The following is a 17,121-nucleotide window of genomic DNA, read 5'->3' on the forward strand; positions in this document are numbered from 1 at the left end:
GTGTGTTCACTTTGAAAACATCCATCATGCTGTACACTTACAATTTGTGTCCTTTTCAATATTAATATATTTCCAAGGAAACGTTTTCCAGAAAACAGCAAGAATACAGAGGATCTGAACGAGACAACTAACAAACTCATCATAACGGAAACATATAAAATACTCTACCCAACAATTGCAGAAAACACATTTCAAGCATGTACAGAATACTTTTTAAAATTGACCATATCCTCTCAGCCAAGGATCCACGAATACAGTCAGCAGGGTCTAATTCCAACCTGGCACCTCCTTGTGTATGGCCTGCAAGCTAAGAATGTTTTTTACTTTGTAAATAGTTGGAAAATAATTAAAAGAGTATTTTGCGATGTGAAAATTATGAGATTTAAATTTCAGTTCATAAATAAAATTTCAATGGAACATGGCCAGAGTTATCCACTTACACATTTTCATTTTTTTTTTTTTTTGGAGACAGAGTGTCACTCTGTTGCCCAGGCTAGAGTGCAGTGGCTCAATCTTGGCTCACAGCAACTTCCACCTCTCGGGTTCAAGTGATTCTGGTGCCTCAGCCTCCCAAGTAGCTGAGACTATAGGCCTGTGCCACCAAGCCCAGCTAATTTTTTTTGTACTTTTAGTAGAGATGCGGTTTCACTATGTTGGCCAGACTGGTCTCGATTTCCTGGCCTCAAGTGATCCATGCACCTCTGCCTCCCAAAGTGCTGGGATAATAGGCATGAGCCTCTGTGCCTGGCCCACTTACACATTTTCTATGGCTACTTTTGCACAATAATGGCAGAGTTATTTAGTTGTGACAGACTCAAGGCCTAAAATATTTACTATCTGGCCCTTTACAAAAAATGTTTGTTGGCTTCTGTTCTAGGTCATAAAGCAAATCTCAATAAATTTCAAGGGGTGGGAATTTTACAATCCATATTCTGTGCCCAAAAAGCTATCGACATTAAACAACAAAAGGATAATTGGCACAAACCTCTACGTTTAGAAATTAAGAAATACACTTCTGAATAACTCATGGGTCAACAAAATACTGAAATGGAAATTTAGCAATATGTCAAGCTAACTGATAAAATAAGACTAGCAGATATTATAACTTATACCTTATAGCAGTATTTACAGGGACCGTGTAGAATCAAATGCTCATATTACAAAGAAATAAAGACTGCAACACAATGAGATAGGCACCCATCTCAAGAAGTACTGAAAAACCAAAAGAATCAAACAAATCCATGTCCTTTGCAGCAACATGGATGCAGCTGCAGGCCATTATCCCAAGCAAATTAACATAGAAACCGAAAACCAAATACCGCATGTTCTCACTTATAAGTGGGAGCTAAACACTGAGTACTCATGTACATAAAGTTAACAACAAAAATTGTATAAAAAGATGGCAACAATAGAAACTGGGAACTAGTAGAAGGGGGAGGGAGGGGAGCAAGGGTCGAAAAATTAACTATTGGGTACTAAGCTCAGTACCTGGGTGATAGGACCACTCATACTCCAAACCTCAGCATCATGCAATATACCCAGGTAACAAACCTGCACATGTACTCCTGGAATCTAAAATAAAAGTTGAAAAAAAAAAAAAAAACTTGGTTCTTTGAAAAACATCTAATACAATTGACATTTCTTTGGCAAGGTGAATCAAGAAAAAAAAAAGCACAAATAAATAATATTAGAAAGAAAAAGGAATCCAACTATAGATACTTAGAAAATATACGTAGCTTTATGCTATAAATTTGAAAATTTAGATGAAATGGCCAAATGCGAAGAAAAATAAAATTTAGCAAACACAGACACAAGACGATATATAAAAGCTATAATTCTATGAGCTTTAAAGTAGATGAAACATAGTAGAAAAAAACATTTTAACAAGGAAAAGCCAGCTCAGATGCCTTCACTGGCAAATTCTATAAAATCTTCAAAGAACAAATAACTATTATTTTGGAGAAACTTCCATAGTATAGGAAAAGAGAAAACAAACTCATTTTATTAGGCTAGTACAATCTTAATACCAAAATGAGGGGCCAATCTCACTCATGAACATGCATACAAAAACCCTAACAAAATATTAGCAAGCCAATTCCATAATGGGCAAAAATAACAATATCATGACCAAGTCGGGTATATCCCAAGAACACAATTTTCAGTAAAATCAGTCTGTATACAACCACATTAATAGACTGAATGACAAAAGTTGGGTAATCATCTCAAAAGACATTTAAACAAGTGGTTCATAAAATTCAAAATCCAGTTAAGGAAAAAAATTCTTAGCAATCCTGAAATAGAAGGGAACTTCCTTAATCTGTTAAAGAATATCTACAGTATTCCAGAGCAACTACTAAATAGTGAAACATTGAGAACCTGATGTGGGAGACTGTGAAGGAGAAATGAAATATCCCCCTACATCACATCTACCAACATTTGCACTGGAGATCCTTGCCAATACAGTAATGCAAGACACAAATATTAGGATTACAAACTAGAAAGGAAGAAGTAAAACTGTCGTTTTTTTAGATGATATAACTGTACTCACAGAATCTCCAAAATAATCTATGGCATATGGTCAGAATTAGTAAGAGGGTTTATCAAAGTCAACGGATACAGAATAAATTCACCAAAAATCCAAATGCATTTCTGTCCACCAGCAACAAATGGTTAGAAAAGGAAATATTATTTACGAAAGCATAAAAATATAAAATGATCTAACAAGGAAAGTATAAAGAAAGTTACAAAACTTTATTCAGAGATGTTAGTATAAATAAATGAAATGATAGATTTGTTGTTGGACTAGAAGACTCAATATTGCTGTGACTTTCCTTCCTAGATTGACCTATTGATTTAATGCATTGCATGTATGTATCTTGACAAGCTGACTTTGAGACATTTATAGAAATGAAATTGACTTAAAAAGCCAAAGAAGAACTGGGTAGGGACTTGCCTTACCTCATAGCAAGATATATCCCAACCTGTGACAGTATGAGTAAGGTACATGGGACCAGTGGAGTTACAGGACGGCCTACCCACACAGCCTCCTGCTTGTTTGATGACTGCTGAAAACTCATTCACCAAGCTAACTAGGATATATTCCCCCATAAGTTGGGGATACTGACCCATAAGATATGTTATGTCCTTTTTTCCTATCCCTATGATGATAGTCTCTGACTTTAGTTTTTAGTACTTAAGGAGTACTTTAGTACTTAAGTACTTCCTAGAAGAAGACAGTATTCTCAGTGGGAAGTGGAAACTGATGGTCAGGTATTTTAGGCTCTGCAGACCACTGGACACTGAGGCAGTAAAGGAGGCTCCAGTACAGACAGGGTGAGTGGTCCTGCCAGGGAAAACAGTGCTGCTGCTGTACAAAGTGGATGGGGAAGGGTTCTCATGGAGCACTCACTCCTGATCCCATGCTCAATGGTAAATTTAATGGAAGACGACACCAAGTATTAGTCCTAAACAGAACCTTATCTCGGTATTTCATCCTGCTGAGCGTGTATATTTCACAACACCTAAAGTTTCTGAGTGACTCCTAAGTGCCCTCTCCTAGCATGATGACCAAAGCCTGGGGATTAACAAGATTTTCCACGACTGCAGACAAACTGAATTTCCTTACCACCTGCAGATTAGGAGCTGCATGTGGAGCCCCTATCATGTGTTCCTTGACTAAACAAGTACAGTGCTCAGGGGAGGCACACACCTAGAAGGTGCAGCCCAAATTAATTTCTCTTTCTCAGGTTTGGGTCCAGATGAAGACACTTCATATCCAGGGACTCTTCCTGGCAAGATACTGTGAAAGCAAAGAAAGCCTTTTGCAGCAAAGTGATGACACTGAAGTCCATGTTGCAACACTAGCCAGCATGCCAGCACAAGGACATGCCCAGTTGTTGGAGCAAGGACAAAAAAGAATCCTTGGGACACAGAAAATGATCTGAAAATACCCATTTGATTTGTGGGGATTAATCTTTCAAGGATGCAATACAGACATCTTGATTGTTCAAAGCAGGGCAATGAACAACCGAACTCTGTTCCGATTCCTCACAGATAACCTCCAGCCTCCAGGATTGGAATACTGCCGAGAGGGAGGCCACATTGAAAACGACAAATGAAGAATGCGCGTGGCTTAACTTACCCAGTTTGGTCAGTTACTCATTCTGCTAAAAAACTGCAGGTATTGTGTTCATAACAATGATATGACTGATTTCTGTGTCCAGATTTTTGGCACTGCCTTTATCATGGAAGAGGTGGGTAACTTAATACGAAGGTCTAGAATTCAAATTTCTCCTAGACTTCACACATATACCTATAATGTGAACACAGGATGTGTACACAGAATATAAAAAGCATTTGCATACAGGTGTGAAAACTGATACCTCTCTACTCTTAAAGAGATTCAGTCTACTGGGATTCAGGATGCTGGACTTGGTACCAGAATCAAGTACTCTTGGATAAATTATTTATACTCATATCAACTACACACATGTATGGAGCACAAGGGCAGTGTTGTCTGCCCTATGGGCCTCACAGAGTGACTAAAAGGTTCAAATGCCCAAAAGTGTGTTGCAATAGTACTGAGAGGCAAGGTAAAAAACAACAACAACAACAACAACAACAAAAATACAATTTTGAGATACATGTAAAAACCTTAAGAGAAATGTAAGGTTTATTTCTGAAAAACAGAATTTTTATTTCCCTACATTCCTATCTCTGTATTATATAAATAAGTTCTCTAAAATACCAGAAGATATAGCTTTTGGGAAAAATGAATACTCAGAAGACTCTAAAACTTTGTCTGAAAATTCTAAAGACTACAGTGAATCTTTCTGGGTCAAAAGGGGCAGAGATTTCACATGTCATCTGTTTAACAGTTATTCATTTGCATCATTTGATCAAAGTTCTGTTAAGGGCTGTGGGGGAATACAGACATGAAAAAATTGAGACTCTGAACTGTAAGTAGTTTGCAGGAGAGGTAAAACTATGTATTCAAGAAGGCAAAAGAGAAAAAAAGCTTTAGGGTGGACACAGATAAAATATTCTGAAGCTACAGAGAATTCTTTTCTAGCTGAGAGAAGCCATAGAAGGCTTCATGTAGGAGGTGGTCATGACCATGGGTGTTGGCAGAGATTCATGGTGAGAAGAGTGGAGCACTCCGGACAAATGTTAAAATAGGAATGAAAACATGAAGTGGGTCTGGCTGTCTTTTCTAGGGCAGGGTTCCCCAAAGGGCATTTCAAGAGATTCTAATTTAGCTGAGTGCTAGCTGGTTTATATGAATGCTGTGCCTACAGTTAATGATTAAAGTATTACAGATAAATAAACAGAAAGACTGTGGATAGAACATGGCAAAGGGCTGCACAGCACTCCTGAGGGATTCCTGAGAGCAAAGTGAAGTCAGAGGTAGGGCCACAAAAGGAAGTGAGGCAGGTGTAGAGGCCTAGACTGGATCTGAGAAGAATGGAAAGCTCTGGAATAGGTGTTTACGGAAATGCATGGAGATAAGAGAAAAGGCTGAAGAACAGGTGTGGGAAGCCAGATGATATGGGACTTGATGAAATGCCCTGCAGAAATTATCAGCTTGCTCTAAAGATTCTGCACGGCTATACTTGCCCACCCCTGCTCATCTACCCACTTCATGTCCTGGTCATCCAAATGAAAGCAATACAGAGCACCAGGTAAGTTTCCCATCTTTTACTTAATGGAAAGGCTGAACAAAAGGCACCCTCACTGTGTGTCAGTAGGAGATAAGATCTGGTGGGTGATGAGAATTGGAAAGGCAGATCTGTTGGGTGTTCCTCACAAATTAGGTGGCCAGAAACCAAAACGGTAAAGTCAGGTAGGAAAGAGTACATGTTTTTATACCTGGAGAGAAATACCAGTGCCCATCACAGAACGATGGAAAGAAAGGGTCTGTGAAGTCAATAGTAATTGCAATCATGATCACAATCTCTAAAACAGATCAATGTAACTGGTAGGGAATATTGCAACAGTGAATTAGAAAATAATTTTAGGTGAAGAAGCCAACAAGAAAAGAAACTGTGAAAGTTTCTACACACATGCGAGAATGGGCAAGTGGAGGGTTGCCACTGGGCTGAGCAGACCAGAGCTGCTTTCCATGTAAGCACCTGGCCAAGGACGGTCATCCTGAGAAGCTTGGCCCCAGCTGCGCCAAAGGTAAAATTTCCTCATCACTAAGGCATCAGGATCGTCCATCAAGGCTCAACCTGTACGAGACCTGTGGAACCTCATACTACAGGGCAGGTCTTCTCTTGGTGATCTGCCAGTAACAAAGCACTGACCTCACGCGTCAGGGAAACCATGTGCAATACCCGAAATCCTGCATACAGACTTAGGAAAACAGAATTTCTTGGGGGTATTTCATTAGAACTACAAACAATATGTTTTTCCCACATTTCTAACCAGATCCTGTAAGTAAATCTCAGACAATCAAGAAGTTCTAATGAATAATGAGAGAATAAAGTGCCAGACTGGAAATAATGAAGGATAAAAATGAGAGGCTAAAAGGGGGAAAAAAGTAGTTTCTGGATATTCAGAGAGCTATGTGGACTTTGAGCTAGTCTTGTGCTCCAGTGATGCTGGTGCACAAACACACGGGTAAGGATGCCGTCAGGGGTGTCCTGCATAAAGGTCAGAACAGACAACCTAAAATGCTCTCTTCACATCTGAGATTTAGGATTCAATTCCCCCTCTGGGAAATTCACAATTCCACAGGGATTATGAATTGAGAGGATGTGTTTGTACTTGTGCATTTATGCCTGAGATGTCAAAGTGGGTAACAGATAAATCTGCTAAGATATTGTACCAAAAGACAGTAATTTTCCCATTGGGAAATACAATAGTAGTCACATTATTTACCAGAAACACCAAGGAGTCCATGCACTGAACATTTTATAAACATTTTATGAAAAGTAAACTGTGTTCAATCCTAAATGTCTTCTTGTGTGTTCTATGGTTCAGGGTGGGAAGTGTGAAGGGGAAGGCCACGCACCATCCTCCAGAACACGTAACTCCATGTAGCACCAGCAAAGCAGCACTCTCTAAGGAGAGGCTGCTCAGGAAATGGTTCACTGGGCTTGGGCTAGATTCTTGAAGGTGGGAAAAGACAGATTTATATTCTATTTTGCAGAGCCTGAGCCAGACACAGAAAGGGATTTCCAAATAGTGAGAAAGTCAATATGGGAACAGTATGGCATCTCCATGAATATATTTTACAGATGGTTCATCACTTATTTGGGCCTATAAGTGACTCTCTTTTGATGCCTTTAGAGTCAATGATTCTTAGTGATTAGAGACGAAAATAATATACATAATAGATATTTTTGGATTACAAGATTAAGACAAAATAACAAAAGAATCATAGACAAGGGGTTTAAAAGTCCAGGAACATTTCATTTTTGATGATGAGCTCAATGACTATGACCCCTAATTACTGGACCAGGTTCTGATCTCAGTGCTCAATGTACAGTATGTAATTCTCACAACAACCCCATGAGGCCAGCACTTTATGCCTACTTCATGGAGCAAGAGATGAAGGCTAGAGGGGCTAACTAATTTGCTAGAGCTTAAGCTTGTGCAACCCATGGCCTATGGGCCACATGTGGCCCTGGATGACTTTGAATGTGGCCCAACACAAATTCATAACTTTCTTAAAACATTACGAGATTTTTGTTGTTCGCAATTTTTTAAGGTCATCAACTATTATTAGTGTTAGTGTATTTTATGTGTGGCCCAAGATAATTCTTTTACCAATGTGGCCCTTGGAAGGCAAAAGATTGGACACCCCTGCTCTAGTTCATCAAGTTCAGGATTTGGGCCAACTCCTCACTGTGGCCTTGCAGGTTCTGCTATGTAATGTCCCCTGTACCCCTGATGATTTTCCCTGCTCTGATGTTAGCTCCATCTGATATTAATATAGTTATTCCAGCTTTCTTTGATTAGTGGTAGCATGGTATATCTTTCTCCATTCCTTTACTTTTAAACTGTATCTTCATATTTAAAGTGGGTCTCTTGTAGACAACATAAATAGTTGGGTCTTGGCTTCTTTGGCACCCACTCTGACAGTCTCTTTTAATTGATATATTTAAGACCACTGACATGTATTTTATTCATTGTCCTTATTCTTTGTTTTTTTTTTTTTTTTTTTTTTGGTCTTCCACTCATTTGCTGCCTTGTCTAGTTTTAAGTGAGAATTGTGTATGAGTCAATTTTTCCCCTGTCTCAGCATATTATATAAAAAATGTTTTATTGGTGGTTGCCCTGAGTTTGAAAATACATTTATAACTAACCCAAATCCACTTTCAAATAACACTATACTGCTTCACAGGTAGTGGAAGTTCCTTATAAGAGAGTATTCCCAATTCCTCCCTCCTATCCTTATAATATTGCTATCATTTATTACTTATCCATATGCTATAAGCATGAAATACTTGCTGCTATTATTATCTGGAACATAATTTTATCTGTTAGATCAATTAAGAATAAGAAAAGGGCTGAGTTAACAGCCTGGTTAACAGACTGACAGTGTGTCCCCAAAAAAGAATAAAAAAACAGATTTCATTTTACCTGTAGTTCTTCCTTCTCTAAAGCTTCTCCCTTCTTTAGGTGGGTCCATCTTTATGACTTACATAATTTTCTTTCTTTCTTTCTTTCTTTTTTTTTTTTTTACGACGAAGGAAAGGCAAGGCAGGTCTACTAATCACATATTCCCTCAACTTTTGTCTGACAAGGTCTTTCTCCTTCACTTTTGAAGAATAATTTCTCTGGATACATAATTCTAGGTTAGTGTTTTGTTTTTTTTTCTTCAACACTTTAAACATATTATGCCACTCTCTTCCTGATTGCTCGCTTTCTGAAGAGAAGCCCTATTTATTACCCTTGCTCCTCTGCAGCCACTGGTGCCAGCATAGGAGCCCTCTGGCTCCTTTCAAGATTTTCTCTTTGTTTTTGGTTTTCTGTGCTTTGTATGTGCCTAGGTGTAGACACTTTGATATTTATTCTGCTTAGTGTTCCTGGTGCTTCCTGGATCTGTCATTAATTTTGAAAAATTCTCAGCCATGACAATTTCCAAAATTTCTTCTCCTTTCTCTTCCTTGTATTCTCATTACATGTCGTTACATCTTCTATGATTGTCACACAGGTCTCGGAAGTTCTGTTCAGATGTTTTTCAACCTTTTCTCCCCTCTGCATTCCAGTTTCCCAGTTTCTACTGACACATCCTCAGGCTCACAATTCCTCTCCTTGGCCATGCCCAGTTTACTCATGAGCCCATCAAGCATTCTTTGTTTCTGTCACAGGGTTGTTGGTTTGTAGCATTTCATTTTAATTACTTCTTGGAGTGCCTATCTCTCTACTTACATTAGCCATCTCTTCTTGTATGCTGTCCACTTTTTCCATTAGTATCCTTAGCATATTAATCATAGTTATTTTAAATTGTCAACCTGATTAGTCTAAAATCTCTGCCATGTTTGAGTCTGGTTTTGATGCCTGCTCTGTCTCTTAGAATTGTTTATTTTGTCTTTTAGTATGCCTTGTATTTTTTGTTGAAAGCTAGATATGATGTATTGGGTAAAATGAACTGAAGTAATCAGGCCTCAAATGTGGGGTTTTATGGTTAATTGGCTAACAGGCCGTGCTTCTTGTTTTCTATAGCTGTACATGTCAGAGGTTAAAATTTCTTTGGATGACCTTGCTTTCACCGCCCATGTTATTTCTAGGCTTTTTTACATAACTTTTCTTGAATAAGATCTAGGATGTGCAGTTCTTTCAGCTGTACTCCCTGTTACTATACAAAAGCCCTCCTGACATAGTAGTTGGGTATGGAAAAGAGGAAGCATTCTATAGTCCTAGCATTACGTCTCAGTCTTGCAGTGAGCCTGTGCCCCTGGACTGTGACCTTCAAAAGTGCTTCTCAGTTTTGTTTTCTTGTCTCCTTCCAATCCCAACTTAGATGAGATAGGAAGACTAAAGGGAGTTCGTGTTAAGTGTTTCCCTTCCCCCAGGCCAGACAGGCTGTGTTAAAATAGTTTCTCTTGGCTGGGAACAGTGGCTCATGTCTGTAATCTCAGTACTTTTGGGAGGCCAAGGTGAGTGGATCACTTGAGTTCAGGAGTTTGAGACCAGCCTGGGCAACATGGTGAAATCCCGTTTCTCCAAAAAAATACAAAACTTGGCTGGGTATGGTGGCATATGCCTTTAGTCCCAGCTACTCCGGAGGCTGAGGTGTGAGGATTGCTTGAGCCCTGGAGGCAGAGGTTGCAGTGAGCTGAGATTGTGCCACTGCACTCTAGCCTGGGTGGCAGCCAGACTCGGTCTCAAAAAAAAAAAAAAAAAAAAGTTTCTCTTGAGGGCAGACTTTGTTAAGAAGAACAACATACTTTGGGTATACAGTCATCCCTAGGTATATGAGGGGGACCGGTTCCAGAACCAATGCCCCACCCCTGTGCATGCCAAAATCCAAGCATACTTAATTCCTGCAATTGGCCCACAAATACCAAAAGTCAGCCCTCCATTTACATGGGTTTCGTTTCCCACAAATACTGTATATTTTCCATCTGAGTTTGGTTGAGAAAAAATCCATGTGTAAGAGGACCCACAGAGTTCAAACCCACATTGCTGAAAGGTCAACTGTATTTCCAAATGGCTGCTTTCTCCCTTTTTCTGCCAAAGAGGGGATTTTCCTCCAGTTTTTACTGTGAGAACCTGGTAAGTATCCTAGAGGTAAAACTCACAAAAGTGTGAGAGATTACAAGCCAGCCCCACTTGACTCTATTTAACTCTCAGATTTGTCCACACTAAGCCTCCTGCAATGGGTGAATTATAATTTAAGTATTCCTACTGTGGTATTGGTTTCCCAGAGGTTTCTGCTACTGGGCTTCTGTTCTGATAAGCTGTGATTCTCTATATCTGCCTGATACAGTCTCTCTTGTCTCAACTGCTCCTGCTCAAGGCTGCTTCTAAACATCTACCCTTTGGTCAACCGGTCACCAGCCAGTCACTACTATGCCTGGAAACAAACATGCCCAAACCACTAAAACTTACCTTCACTGTGAGGATGGCAGTGATGACTACCAAGCTTCCTCCATGCTGACTGGAAACCAGACATCTCCCTATCTGAATTAAAGCAGCCTTCTTCCTGCCCATTCTATCACTCTGCTTTACTTTCTTTGAAACACCCATTCCTATAAAAGAGTCTTGGCTCAACCATTTATTTACTTATTTAGTGGTCATCTCCCTTACTAAAATTTAGATTCCAGGAGAGTGGGACCCCCAACCCTTGACACAGTATCTGGCATGAAGCAGCCTCAACGGATAGATGTTGCTTGCTTGACTAAATGAAGCACTCCTGTTCCCAAGGGACTGACTGCTGGGCATTAACCAAATCTGTTGCCCCTTTCGACATTTCTAGAATAAGGCCTCTCGTGACCATCTGTCTTTTGCTTCATGGAGATGCATGAAAGGCCAGGGGAAGGGTGAAGGGAGTGGCCTTGGGGTCCTGAGTAACCTTCTTCCACTTCCACAGTTCTGTTTGGTGGGTTTGAGAAAAATGTTCCACAATTAAAACACAAAGATCTAAAAACTGCAAAGATTGGGCAAAACTATTTTGATATCATTATCTACAGCACAGAGGAAGCAGTCGGGCCTGTGAGAATTCAAATGGGAGCAAAGAAGGATGAGACTGTTAGTTCTACTAGCGATGACTAATAATGAGCTTTCCCTCTAAGATAGTACTGGTAGAAAACACAGGCATTTCAGTTCCAAAGAGGAAAATCAAGGACCTACTCATAGTCTAAGAGTAGGTACAAATAAGAAATAATAAGAAAGAATAACCCTTTCTTCCATCTATCTTTAGTAACACCACACTTCAAAGAGTTTATTTAAAAAATATTCTGCATAAAAAAATAAGTGTACTTCCTCTTATGGCTTATACTAAAAGCAGTCCAGTAACTGGCGAGGTGGAGTTGTAATGAAAGTAATAATGAAAAAAAAAAAAAAAAAAAAAAGGAAAAAACCCAACAACAACAAACTAATACGTTTCAAGTGTTGCACAGAAACTACTACTGTAAAGATAAATTCTCTGATTCTGGGGCAATGAGTGCTCTTTCCTTTTCACAGAAAAGTTCTATGTGTTCCAGACACCCATCCTCCTTGCTGGGCTGAGTGGCTGACATTGTGTGCACCTGTGTGCAGGAACCTAGGCAGTTGAATGCTGAGGGGTCTGGGGAGCCTGCTGTCTCTTGAGTCAAAAGGCCCTTCCTACTGAGTAGCTCAGAGGCAGAGAATGAGAGCTGCCTTGCTTTCTTACACTACCATTTGCCATTTGGTATGCATTTACACAGGCTGGCTCTCTGGCTGGCCAAAGGAGAGAAGATAAAGCAAATAAGAAGAAGATGTATATGCAAAGACCAACTTAAAAAAGGGGAAATAACGTCAACTTCTGAGGAAAATCAGTTGAGAAGAAATTCTCAAAAGCCAAATTGTTGTGAAAGATAAAACAGCGGCTAAGAGCTAATAATAGTCGGCTATAGATTTTCTTCCATCTGTATCAAGGCTTATTGTATAAATAAACGTTCTTTAGTATTCTTCAGCAACTGTTCGTGGGTGACTCAGTCTTTCAAAAACCGGACAAAAGGAATAATACAAATCCCTTGTATCTAGGGAATTCCTCTAATTAGAAGTGGCAATGAATTAGAGAAGAAATTTGATTTTAATTTAACATCTGCAAATGACAGATGCCTTTTCACATAGTTCTCAATGTCATTCCTTTACTAAAAATAATGCTAATAACAATAATAATAAATTATCCAAACAGAACATAACATAGTAATCCATTTAATAACCTATTTTAGTACATTCTGGTTGTTTGGTATTTTCAATGATCTTTTCTAAATAAATAATTCTTTGTGTATTCAAAGGTTAACAATTTATTTTCCCTGAGAAGTTCCCAGAGCATTTTAAAGGGCATGATTTAATCTTAAACAGGTTAGTTGGCTGTGATTGGGATAAATATTTAAGAAAACCTGCACATATAAAATGAAAAGAAAGAAATTTACATAACCATGTTGCAAAGTCAAACACTCTCCCTATACCATGAGGTCACACTAGTAAGCTTAAAAGACTTCCTTTCAAACTCAGTGCCAATCCTAGGCTCCTCTCAGCCTCCCATGTGCAAATGCTCTTGTAAATTCTGGCACATCAGCCTTTTCCCAGCATTTCTGGGCACCTGCTCCAGGTACAGGTCCTGGGCTAGATGTCACCCTGAAGAGGGATGCATGAACACACACGAACACACGAACGAACACACACACACACACACACCCCCACACCCACACACTCTCACTCACTCACAACAGCTGCTGAACCTTCAAGAGAGCCAGCGACTACTTCCATGAAGCTCTGGGGATAGTCAGGATTACTTAAGGAAAGGTACGGGCAGCTAGGAACAAAAGGATCCAAAAAAAAAAAAAAAAAAAAAGGTATTTAGAATCCCTTTAAGGACTACAGAGAAGCCTTGATTCTCAACCAGCACTTCACAGCTGAGGAAGCTAAGGTTCAAAGAAATGGAAAGATCTGCCCAAGACACCTACCATCTTGCGGTAGGCTTAGAACCATAACTCTGGGGTCCCATCTCCTGTCTTACTACTTTCCCTCCTATGCTTTTCAGAAATCATTGAATCACTATCATTTTTTTCTCCATGCCCATGTGTACCAGGGCTGAGTAAGCAGAATTCAGAGGACTTTAGCATGTTTTCCATTTACAAAAGGGACATTCTGGTTGAGGTGAAGAGGAGGACACTTCACCAAAACTTCCTCTTGTCTCAACTGTTCCTGCTCAAGGCTGCTTCTCAACATCTACCCTCTGGTCAACCGGTCACCAGTCAGTCACTACTATGCCTGGAAACAAACATGCCCAAACCACTAAAACTTACCTTCGCAAATTTCTAAAGGCAAACATTTTGAACACCAGTGTTACTTTCCAGATACTGAAAGGGAGGGAAAGCAGCGTGGGTACTCACTGCAGTGTGGAGGCTCTATGAATCACTTTTCTGAAGAACAACTCGGGCATTTTAACAAACCCCTTGAATCACTCACTTTCTACTCTATATGCAAGTCTTTCCTTGACTGCTGACTTAGTAATAAAAGCTGGAAAAAACATAAGTCTAACAATAACACATTTCTTTTCTACGACCAAAGAACGATTGTCTCAATGTTTATGGAGATGGACTTATTTTGAAAGTAATTCAACAATGGAATGATGCTGCTAAGCACACTGATTTTTTTTTTTTTTTAATGAAAAAAAGAAGTTCAATCCAAAGCTCAAGAAGTGAACAGGCCCTCTCAGATGAGAGGGTTTTATGCGTTCACACAAGCACACCCACACTTCTTCAACATACCATTTCACAAATGCTGTGTATTATTAAGAGGAGGCGGATTCTGCCAGGCACATAATTTGTATATTTAAGGGAGGTGTATGGAATGAAAAAGCGAAATATGTTAAATTTCAAAGGACTTGGAAGCAATGCTGCCTGTAAGCTTGTATTACAAATAGCCCTACATTATTACATACGCTATTAATGAGGCCGAGTGAATGAAAGTACACTTTGAATATGCATGACTCTGTCCAATGAGCAAGACTTTTGTGTACTGATGAGGTTTTTTTTTTTTCTCTCTCCCAAAAAAGGATTAAAATTATTCTTAGAGAAGCATGGCTGCCCAGAGAACAGTAAAATAAATGTACTTAGACCACAGAGTCATACTATACTCAGATGAAATATACAGGTGCTAGAAGAATGCCTTTGACTCTACCTACAATTTTGGAAACTTATGCATATCCTGTCCTTCAAAAGGAATATTCCTTAACTTCAAGCAGCTGCGTCATTACAATTTCTAAGAAAAAATTAATGATTTTGGTGGAGATCCCTAAAAGTAGGCAAGGTTAAATAAACCTTTTGAGTACAAAGCCTTCCCTTCCACAGTAAGGAACACTAGTTAAAAGGCTGGGGAATGGGTAAATTATTGCACCAAATGGCTGAGAATTAATCTCTGCTGACTAGCTGTAATCTAACGAGGCGTCTGTGTCCCAGGGAGCCCGCAGCATGTCCCTGGCGGTATGTGCAGTGTGTCGAGTCTGCGTGGCACCCTTTGTCCTCGCTCACAGGCGGCCTTTCCCCTCATTGTCCATAATATCCTCATGCATCTGGGACGCGTGGAATGCATTCATACTAACAGACTTACCATTGTTTTCTCTCAGAAGCTTTGTTGAGCAAAGACTGCATCACGGTTACTGATAATTATATTGCTTAATTAATCAAGACAAAAAAAATTTGCAAATCATTGCCTGGTTGCCAAGCAGGGAGATAAAAAATGACAACAATACAAGCTGAAGCAATATAACAAAAGTAACAGCTATCTGATCAGAAATTCTTATATAATGAAGCTATTAATGCTAAATCGGTTAATGTTAACATTGCTCCAGGTGTCTCTACTTAGATGCAAACAAAAAGGCTAACATTATGGATATAAAAGGCCAAATGTTGCCATGGATTCTGTAACCTGATAGAGAGGACAGCCTTTTCATTTGATTAGGGAATGCAATTTAAATACCAGGGACTGAAGCCAAACAAACAGACTTTCCCTCCGCAAGCCTCTTGCATTCACCCTGGGGTCAGTGGTTGGTGAACAAAAGGTCAGCCACACTTGCCCTGGAAATGTCTGGATTAATTTTATTACATTGTAATGGTTTGTACTTTAAATGTAAGGATAATACTAAATTTCCAGTTGGCCATTATTCTCTTCTTCCCTTTAGGCTTTTTGAATTAAAATATTAAGAAAGCGATTTGCTCAATTCATCTTGTTAGAATTTATAGCCAAATTCATAAAATGTGCAAACATTTTATAAGAAAGTTTACAAGGTATGTTAATAATTATATTCATGCATTATCAATGTACTACCTTTTTAAAAAATCACTTTTGATTCTATAAAGTGAATTAAAATGCCTTGTATGTTTTTATTTAAAAATAAAGGTGACATTAAATGACATTTTAGAGGCCCATGTTGAAAATGAGCTAATAAAGCCAATTAATCCATACTAAATATTAAAGAAACACGTTTCCTCTTTTTGCAAGCTACAAGACACTAAATTCACTGGTTCCCTTATATTAAAATTTTCAGTTTAATTCTTTAAACTAGTGTTCTTCATGGACAAATACAAATGTTAGCACTAAGAGACATTTTCATACACAAAACCGAAAACTTTACACACATGGACATCAGAATAAAAAATGATGCAAATATTTAATATGAAGTGACTTTTGGCATCTGCGTTCCCTGAATAGAAAAGAGGGTTCCCTTTATGTCAGGCTTTGCAACAGCCAGAATGGGACTTTTATGAATTCAGGAGTTGACCCACACTGCATCTACTCTGAGAATAATAAGCATGTTAAACCTGGAATTCATTAAGTATTCTCTCTCCATAGTAGTCATAACAAACAACACAACAACAACAATAATAAGAAGAAGAATAATAGCTAACACTTAAGTAGCTTTTACTCTGGACCATGCACTGTTTGAACCATTTTCTATTTATTAGTTCATTTAATCCTCACAACTTTAACCCTTTAGATTAGGTCATAAATCCTAATATGAACAATAAATCTGTTGTCTATTATTTCAAAGCTTTAAAAGAGAGTTTTCAGAAGCGTAACTTTCAGCTCCTTCAGGAGAACAACTTGAAATGAAAATGAAGATTATACTTACTATCAAGCTGAAAAACACAAAGTCATTCCTCTTGAAAGATGGCTTAATATGCTAATGTTTAAGAACTTTAAAAACACCCTTCTATTAGTAATTCTAAAACAAAAACAAGTTGCTATATAAAGCATGGCTAAAATACCACTAAAGGTATGACAAGGATCGAAACTGCAGCCAATTTAGTACACAGCACACAGATCATTGGATTGTTCCAGCTCTTCCCATGATCAATACCAATTGACATGGCTGAACTGATTCTGCAGCAAGGTGCTCCAATTGTTGAAACTCATCACATGGGCCGTGCTCTAGAGGCCCAGCCTCTTCGTGGACATGACTGCAATCCTGCA

General features: G+C 38.9%; 1 protein-coding gene across 5 annotated transcripts in view; it reads right to left on the reverse strand.

Moving 5' to 3' along the window:
* LOC105486802 (Ral GTPase activating protein catalytic subunit alpha 2) overlaps positions 1–17,121 on the reverse strand; it is a 318,021-nt gene that overhangs the window by 87,454 nt on the left and 213,446 nt on the right. The window lies entirely within an intron of this gene.

The sequence above is a fragment of the Macaca nemestrina genome, chromosome 15 (assembly GCF_043159975.1).
Source record: "Macaca nemestrina isolate mMacNem1 chromosome 15, mMacNem.hap1, whole genome shotgun sequence".
Lineage (NCBI taxonomy): Eukaryota > Metazoa > Chordata > Mammalia > Primates > Cercopithecidae > Macaca > Macaca nemestrina.